Raw genomic sequence first — 10000 nt, 5'->3', positions numbered from 1 at the left:
AATGTCAGAAGAGCGAAAGATCTCTAATGATAATACATTTTGGTAGTTAGTGAAGGGTCGTTAGGGTAGAAGCATTTAGGAAGTGGAAGTATCCAGGTATCCAGAACATTATCCAGGACATTAGCCAGGACTTGTCTCCTTTCATTAACAAGGTCGTACATGTGCGAACTCCAATGGCCAATTACGTATTGCTGTCTCTCATTGCCAAGCTTTAGGTTACCCTTTCTTGTAGAAAGAAAGACAGAGACAGCCAGATAAAGAGAGAGAGAGAGAGAGAGAGAGAGAGAGAGAGAGATAGAAGGGACGAATGGAAATCACCCTAAAGTATTCACTCTAGCAAAGGGACAGGACAAAAGGATTCATGTTCGTAGACGATTTTTTTTCTTCCTACTTTTTTTTCTTTTTCTTTTTTATCTTTTCTCTCTTTCTTTCTTTCTTTCCTTCTTTTCGTACTTTTCACCCTCATAGCCTTCGTGGCTCTTTCTTTTTTTTTTCTTTGTTTTTTTTTTCTTTTTTTTTTTGTTTCGTCAAGTATTCGCAAGGAATCAACTTTGAATTTCCGGGAAGGGCTTCCCAAGTTAGGGTTGGAATTGGGCTTCAGTTTTACATCGCAGAAGGGTGTGCAAATTATTTTCTTTCTTTTTTCTTTTTTTTTTTTTTTTTTGTTATTATTTCTTATGTTTATTTTATCAATTATTTTTTCCTTTCTCTTTTTTTCTTTTTTCCTTTTGTAAACGAACGTAAGATTCCTTTCTTTTTTTTTATTTTTCTTTTTTTTTCTTTTTCTTTTTCTTTTTTCAAGCGTACAGCCTAATTCCTATTGTTTATTCGTATCGCGACAAATTTTTTTTTCTTTTTTTTTTTTTTTTTTTTTTTTTTTTTATTATCGTTAATAAGCACATAGTTAGTCGAATTTTGTGTACTTTGATCGATGACTATGTTAAGTACTCTTTTAGTTTTGAAGGGTGAAGTCAACATGATATCGAGAGAGAAACTTCTCGCTGCTTTATGGTAGAAACTTTATGATGGGGTATGGGGGGGAGGAGGAGGAGAGAGAGGAGGGATTTCACTAAGCACGTAGGGGTAGCTAAAAGCTTCTGACATATTGCTGGTAAAGGGAAAGGGCAAATATAGGTATAGTTTGAGGAATAAGAGGTAAGGTGATAGACTACTGTGTACAGAGTGTTCTTGCTATTGGATTTTGTTCGAGCTAGTTCGCTAACAATATTATTTTGATCTGTGTATACACACACATACACACATATATATGTGTGTGTGTGTGTGTGTGTGTGTGTACAAAATTTATTATAAAAAAAAGAAATCAACAAAAATTAAATTCTTCATAATAAAACAGAATTGAATGAAATATTTTAATTTAATTTTTTTTCTCTTTTTTTTTTTTTTTTTTTTTTTTTTTTCCATGCTAAAAAATAGTCTAATTTTTACATCCAATAAATATACAGGATGGTAATTATTAAATAAGATCACATAAATATCTCTCTTTGGGTTATTGTGATGGAAAAAAAATATTTTTTTACGTAACGTTTATTTGTGTCAAATGATCAATATCTGTTGGGATTATTTTGATCATGGGATTATTATGATCATTAGTGTTTTTTTTTTTTTTCTTTTTTTTTTGTTTTTTCTGTTCGTTTTTTTTTTTTTTTTTTTTTTTTTCTTTTTGAACATCGTAAAAGATATCGGAAATTTGTCGAACAGGATATCTGTATTTAAAAAGGATCAGATTGTATATTACAACAATAGAACTGATATACCATTTTCTCCAATGATTTGTCATTCATGAATTACAAGGGAATCTGTAAACGGGACGACATAGTTACAAACGCGTTAATTCAATCGTGTTTGGATAACTCGATTTATCCCAATGGTGGATCATCAGGCCGACTGGATTTTGCACAGTTTCCCGTAGGATAACGAGCACACACGTAATACAGATTTGCACGTTCATTTATCCTAACGAAAGTCATAACAATCCCTTGATAATCTCGTCTAATCAGAAAATTCTTTTTCCATGATTTGTGTCAACTTTGTGTACGCGTGAAAGAGAAAAAAAGAAAAAAAGAAAAAAGAGAGAAGAGAAAAAGAATCGAAAGAAAAAAAAAAGAATTTATTCGCCGGTATCTAATAAACAATATGACAAAATAATATCATTCTAATGTAATCCTTAATGTTCATTAGAAAATTAAATGATCGCGTTAAATAAATTAATTGTCAAAATTATACGAATGTTTCTTTTTTTTTTCTATTATTTATTTATTTATTTATTTATTTTTTTTAAGACGAACGTAGTTACGCGATTATATAAATATTATAAATTGGAATGATTTATTAGAAAATATTTTGATATGACTGATAAAAGATTATAATTAGAATTGAATATGGTATCGATATTTTTTCTTACTAAGAAAGCAAATCGTTTTGATATCGTCGAAGTCTTCTATCTCCCCCCGCCCTCTCTTGAATCTAAATCGATCAGGGATACCAAAGAGGATTACCTTCGTTATTTCTAAAGATTCTCTCCCTTTCTCCCTTTCTCTCTCTCTCTCTCTCTCTCTCTCTCTCTCGTTCCTGTTTTCTTTACGAACATTTTCAAGCCCTTTCAACAGACTAAAACAATCTTATTTCGTAATCCTTCAATAACGTATAATATATTTTATATTTGTATATAAAAATGGAAGGAGCCGAGAGGTTTAAACATATATAAAGGAAAGAAGAAAAAAAAGAAAAAAACAAACAAAAAAAAAAAAAAGGAAAAAAGAATTATTCATATACACGATGACATTTTGATGGATTTGCAATTTTAACGATATCAATTATTAATCGATGAAAGACTGACCCAATTAAGTTATTCTTACTGCGGAATAATTTCTCTCTCTCTCTCTCTCTCTCTCTCTCTCTCTCTCTTTCCAAGGAAATATAACTTAGTAATATATTCCTTTTATCCTTTTAGCTATGCGTTCGTTAAACTCATGGGACTATAATATTTCTCCGTTCAACGTCGACCAAAAATTATAACTTTTTAATATTTTGAAAATGCGTTAGAACTTTTGTTCTCGATCGAATTAAGAATTGCAGTATGTGAAAAGAAATAATTAATTTCTTTTTCTTTTTTTTTTTTTTCTTTTTCATTTTCACCCTCCTCCCCTCCCCTCCGCCTCTCCCCTCAGCCCCCTTTAACCGTACGCCCTCTTATTTACTAGCTTTGCCATTGGTAATAATTCACCCTGTCCAAGGTCGCAATGACGTTGTTTAGAAAAAAAAAGAAAAGGACAAAAAGAACAACGAGGAAATTGAAGATGAAGAAAAATCATCGATGACGATCATCTCTCAAATCCCTCCTACCCATCCACCCTTTAACTTATCCTTTTGGAAAAAAAAAAAAAAAAAAGAAAAAAATATCTATCACTCTTCATCAATCGTATCGTTGTTAATTATTAGCCTAACAAAAAGGAATATGTCCTGGATGATCGCTTTAGCGATTTAAACGAGAAAGAAGAAGAAAAAAAAGAGATTTGGATTTGGAAAAAAGGTAAGAGTGTAACGTAAGAAATACAATGGAAAAAAAGGATGGTGGGGGTGGGCGATAAAGTGGCGGAGAAAGGGGTTGAAGGAGAGTCCCGTCTTGTAGGCGGGAAGGCGCGTTAAAGGAGAAGAAGAGAGATAGACGGATAGACAGATAGATAGAGATAGAGAGAGAGAGAGAGAGAGAGAGAGAGAGAGAGAGAGTGAGTGGGGAGGGGAGGGGTGGGGAGAGCTTGGGAAACGGTCGGTCGATCTCTCCTGGTTGCCAGGCGACCGACATCCGGCCAGCTTTGGTGGTGGTTTTGCCGACGATGGCGCCACCATCGCAAGCACCAGCACCCTTATCAAAGAGGTGGAGAGAGTAGTCGTGCGATGCACCCCACGGTGGTGGGTACTCGCGTTCTCTCTCTCTCTGGGTGTCCGTGTTTGTGCGTGCGTGTGTGTTCGCCGGTATCTACATTTCTTCTTATTCTTCTTCTTTTTCCATCCCTCACACACCCTGTCTCTCTCTCTCTCTTTCTTTTCTTTTTATATTTTTCATTTCTTTGCTTTCTTAGAATTTCAAAAAAGAAAAAAAAATAATAATACATACATACGTATATTCATCTATGTATGTGTGTGTACATACATATATATGTATATGTTGTATGTATAAAAATGATAGAAAGAGAAAGAGATATATATATATATATATATATATATATATATATATATATATAGAAAGTATAAGATAACCTAGAAATAATTTGTCCTTATCGAAGAAGAAGAAAAAGAAGAAGAGAAAGAAGAGGAAGAAGAAGATGATTACGATGACGACGATGATGATGATGAAGATGAAGAAGAAGGGTTGATATCGCGTCGCCATCTTGTTACAGCCGGTACATGCTCTCCCTTCTCACCACCCCTCTTCCATCTTTCCATTTCACCCTTTTCTCTTCTTTTCCATTCTATTTATCTCTCTTTCTCCCTCTCTCTATCTCTCTCTGTCTCTCTCTTTCTCTTGGCGGCGTTATTGGTGCATTTTAGGAAAGGGGGAGGCCTCCTCTCTCTCTCTTCTCTCTCTCTCTCTCTCTTTCTCTGTGTGTACGTGCAACTTCCGGGGGTTGTTTTTGGCAATGGCCGACCGTGCTGTTGGTGATATCGTGTGTTAACCTGGGTGGAGGGTCGAGCTATTGCAGGGGTCGTTGAACGTTGTGGGGTAAGTTTCTCTCTCTCTCTCTTGCTCTCTCTCGCTCTCTCTCTCTCTCTCTCTCTCTCTTTCTCTTGCTCTCTTTCGATAGCTGTGTTTCATTGACACGTGCTTCGACATGTTACACAATCGCACGCACATACATTTACCCAAACATATTTTTCCTTTAATAATAATAATAATAATAATAATAATAATAATAATGATAATAATAATAATAATAATTACACAAATCTGATCATCATTCATTATTTTTACTTCTTAAAGAAATCTATCAATATTCTTTCTATTTCTATTTCCTTTGTTTATCTTTTTTGTTGTTCTTCTCTCCCTCTCCCTCTCTCTCCCTCTCTCTTCCTCTCTCTTGAGAATTTTCTTTCGCTCCTTGATTTTTTTGACCTTCAATGGTACGTGACCTTGATACTTGTTTATCTACAAATGAAGATTAAGTTTTGTTTGATCGTGGTCTTAACATCCTTTGTTAGGATTTATTTTATTTTCACGGTAACTCAGGCTCGCAGGATGAGGTGGGTGAGAGGAAGGAGAGTGGTGGGGGAAGCTACTGGGGGATCGAATTGGCGTCTTCTATCTTCTTCTTCTTTTTCCTTTTTCTTTTTCTTTTTTTTTTCCTTTTTCTCTCTCTCTTTCTCCTCTCACTTTTTGCTTCGTACAAAGGGTGAATCCGAAAGATTCGATTCGATGAGACGCTAAAGTAATCGCAATTGAATGATCGAATTTTCTTGGGTGGGTTGGAGGCGTGGGGGGGTGGGTTGGTTATCGAAAGAAAAAGAGGATGAAAGAAAAGAGGAGGGGGAAAAAACAAATAAAATAAAATCCAATTCGCAACAATGAATTTAATTTACCATTAGCTCGAACGAAATCTGTCTATAGGTGTTCTTTTCTTTTTTTTTCTTTTTTTTTTTCCCCCTCTCTCAAATAATTATTACATCGTTCTCGTGACATTACATATCATAAAATTATTATACACATAAGTAGGTTATATACATAATTAATATTGTTAATCGTACTATATACTATATACATAGTAGACGACGTATACAATGCTTCGGAGATCAGCTCCCATCAAATATTCATACGACAATCCTGATCACCCACGTTCACTCATGTTCACAGTGTTCTGAATATGGGACCGGTTGCTTGTTCATGCAGATGATATACCCGATTGGATACCGATTAACGTCATGTTGAATATTATTCATGTCACGAAGATTCAAATCCTTTCTCTCGATGTTATAACAACAATAACAATAACTGTGACGATGACCTTCCCCTCTTTATCCCCCCTCCCAAAAAAAGAACAACAACAACAATAATAATAATAATAATAATAATAATAATAATAATAATAATAATAATAATAATAATAATCGTTACCAAAAACAAAAAGAAAGAATTGAAAAGAATGAAAAATTAATGATACTCAAAAATTTGTCGATGGAATTAAAGAATGACAAATTTGGGTTTAATCGATCATTCATCTTACGAAATATCATAAATAAGTTTTTCTTTTCGATATTACAAGAATAACTAAGGAAGAAGAAAGTGAGAAGAAATAAGAATAATAATAATCGTTCCAAAAAGAAAAAAAAAAAAAAAGAAAAGAAATTATTCTTCAAGAATAAGAAATATTATCTTTTGAGTTAAGAATAGTCAAACTTATGATTAATATTACATGTAAGAATTATTCATATACAAAACAATAATACAACAACAACAACAACAACAACAATAATAATAATAATAATAATGATAATAATAATAATGATGATAATGATGATGATGATGATGATGATAGTAATCATTCCAAAAAAAAAAAAAGAAAAGAAAAAATAATCGTTGAAGTTAAGATTAGAAAACTTATGGTTAATAAATGGAGAGAGATGGATAGAACATCTGAAGAAACGTAGGCTGATTCCCTCGAGTATGGTTGCAGCCCTTAAAGGGAAGTTATCGACGTGAGAAAAGAGAGAAAGAAAGAAAGAAAGAAAGAGAGAGAGAGAGAGAAAGAGAGAGAGAGAGAGGGAGAAGAGAGTTTGGGGAAGGTGAAGGAAGGATGAAAGGTTGGAGGTGTTAGGGTTGGTAGGGCTGGAATAAGGGCTGAAGGAGAGGGATGGAATAGGGATGCCGTTTGTTATTCTTTCGTCCCTCTCGCGACACGACGAACTTCCTTTTTTTGTTACTCCACCCTCTATGCATCTTACCCTTCCTCTGCCCACCCCTACCCCCCCCCTCACTTTCTCTTATACACATTGCATCCCTTTTTTATTAGACATACGTGATTCACACATAGGGTTTAGATGAATTCTCATGATCAAGACAGACACACATACACACACACACACACATATATGTCGTACACCCTCATCAATTTTCTTTCCACTACACACATATATAAAAACACATACACGGACATACGATGCATCTAATAGCGTCTGGACGTAGTTTTTCTCTTTTTTCTTTTTTTTTTTCTTTTTCTTTTTCTTTTTCTTTTTCTTTTTCTTTTTTTTTGATAGTGGGGAGGGAGAGTTTTTTTTTTCGTGTATAGTCTATGGGTCATATTAAAAGTTCAATGGATTTGTTATAGTGTACATGTATGTGTATATGTGTCTGTATGTGTTTCTACTATATATATATATATATATATATATATATGTCTCTCTTTCTCTTTTTTTTCAATCTCTCATTTTATTTTAATTTTAAAATTGTAAAAGCCAATTTACTACATCTATTCTTGTACGTCTTATTAACGTCAAACATGAATTCATCTTCGAATGAAATCGATACATGAATACGAGTATATATATATATATATATATATATGTGTGTGTGTGTGTGTGTGTGTGTGTGTGTGGCTGTGTGTGTGTGTGTATGGACAGGTTAGTAGACAAGATTATTAGTTATTTATGAAGATGGAACACACGAAAGGACGTTTATTTTTATATAACCCTCGTTCCCTTCGCTTCCTCATACGTTTCGTAATCCCCTGTGATGAATTTTTTATCATTAATATTTTTTTTTTTTTTTTTTTCTTTACTTCGCCTTCACTCCTTTTTTTCTTCCCCTTGGCCTCGGCCCATCCCCTCTTCCATCCCCCTGCCACCGTTGTTTTTCTCTTTCTTATTTTTGTTTTTAATTTGCCAAATCTTTTTTCTTCCTTTTCTTTTTCTTTCTTTTTAATACTTTCTTTCCTTTCTTTTTTTTTCTCTCTCTCTCCTCTCTCTCTCTCTCTGTCTCTCTCTTCTTCTTTTTCGTCTTCGTACTTTTTACGTATCACGTTAAACGTGCAATAGTATTAGTAGTTACAGGTGTTAAAATGGTGGCCACGATGTTGGGAATTTTTTTTATTCGTTGTAAGTTACGTCGCACCTCTTTGTGTATCTTTCGTTTGAGAAGCCTTCTTTGTACTTCACTTTTAAGATAGATAGATGGATAAAGAGAGATAGAGAAAGAGGGGGCGGGTGGTGTGAGGGAGAGGGAGAGCAGTTACTTACGTTTAACAGACTTCGTCGTTAAGTTTTTTAATTTTTTTCTTTTTTTTTTTTTTTTTTTTTTTTTTGAATTCCTTAAATTAATCTTTTTATTTTTCTTTCCTGTTTTTTTCTTTTTTTTTTCCTTTGTTTATTATTATTATTATTATTATTATTATTATTTTTTTTCTTTCTTTTTTTTTTTTTTTTTTTTTTTTTTTGATAAAAAACAAAAAATAAAAAGAATCGATCAAGAATTATTACGAGTGATTACTTCGCTGCTTTTTTTTTCTTTTCTTTTTTTCTCTAGACGTTTGTTTACGCATTAAAAAAAAAAAAAAAAAAAAAAAAGAAAAAAAAATTGTTCGAGTTAGCAGTGAGTGAAATTTGGGACGAGAAGATGGGTTATAGAAAAGTCTGGAGAGAGAAGGAAAAAGAAAAAAAAAAAAAAAAAGAAAGGAAAGCCAGTTGTTTTTTCTCCTCCCATCCCTCCACTACCCCTCCTTCCTTCATAGTAATTGTCTAGAAAGTTTGTTCCGATTAACGAGAATCCCAAATCCAAATTCGAGCCTAATTCAACTTGTATTGAATTCAACTCAGATTAATAATCCAATCTGATAGTTAAGAAGAGCTAACGTTAAAGGAAAAATTAATTGTAATAATGAGAAACGAGTGAATTGAAATAAATAAACAGCGATCACGATTATTATCGATTGATGCATTTTTTTTTTGTAATTATTTCCTTCTTTTTCTTTTTTTTTTTTTTTTTTTCTGAAGACTTCCGATCATTCCACGGTTAGACTTCTCCTCATTGGTTAATTCTTTAACACGTTGGAAAAAAGTGTGAGAGTACGATGAGAGTTGGGAGATGGTGAAAAAGAGAAAGAGATAATGTATGCAAGGGTATACAATGCAACAATGCAATGACATACGGAGTTCTTACAGTGCAACAGTATTTTCCATTCGTTCGTAATTATAGCCAACACGTTAAACACGTGCGTAACATATGTCACCGTAACCATACAAAACTCCGTCTTCCACGTTCAGGAACAACTTCCTTTCGACTTCCTCCTCCATAACTTCTCTATTATTATTATTATTATTATTATTATTATTATTATTATTAGTAGTAGTAGTAGTAGTAGTAGTAGTGGTAGTAGTAGTAATAATAATAATAGTTTTTATTATATTTTTTTTATTTATAATTTTAATATTATCATTAGTAATAATAATAATAATGGAATAGTTTAAATGATCTTATTAATATTTTATCTTGAACAAAATTTCAATGATATATCGTACATTATAAAAGTTCGACGTGACGAAAATTTATTAAACATTTTTTTCCGCGATATCATCGAAGTGTCCATTGACAATGGTTCTTTCTTTTTTCTTTTTCGTTGAAAATATTTAACATAAAAAGAGAAAAAAAATGAATAAATAAATAAAATCGCTGATTGAAGAGATGACGAGATCTAACATGACTTTCAATAAATTCGATCGATAATTTCTTAGAAGAAAAAAAAAAAAGAAAAAAAAAAACATCCAATGGATAAAGGGAAAAAACGACAAAAAAAAAGGGTTCAAAGTTGATCTTAACTTAAATACAAAACTTGAACATAGACGTATACATCATGATGATAATAATTACAAATAGAGATAAAGAGAGAGGAAGGGTGAAGGAAGGAGGAACTTTAAGAAGACCAACATGGCCAATCGATTGTTTGTAATGTTTAATAAAAAAAAAAAAAAAAAAAAAAGACGTAGGATAAGAAAAATG

At 32.7% G+C, this 10000-nt stretch overlaps 1 protein-coding gene across 6 annotated transcripts in view; it reads left to right on the top strand.

Annotated features, from left to right (window-relative positions):
• Prosap (SH3 and multiple ankyrin repeat domains prosap) overlaps positions 1 to 10000 on the top strand; it is a 150396-nt gene that overhangs the window by 91445 nt on the left and 48951 nt on the right. The gene's annotated exons all lie outside the window — the stretch shown is intronic.

Source organism: Vespa mandarinia, chromosome 25 (genome assembly GCF_050613455.1).
Source record: "Vespa mandarinia isolate Hongniang chromosome 25, ASM5061345v1, whole genome shotgun sequence".
NCBI lineage: Eukaryota > Metazoa > Arthropoda > Insecta > Hymenoptera > Vespidae > Vespa > Vespa mandarinia.
Note: the sequence above shows the minus strand (reverse complement) of the source record. Positions and strands in the feature narration are given on the sequence as shown.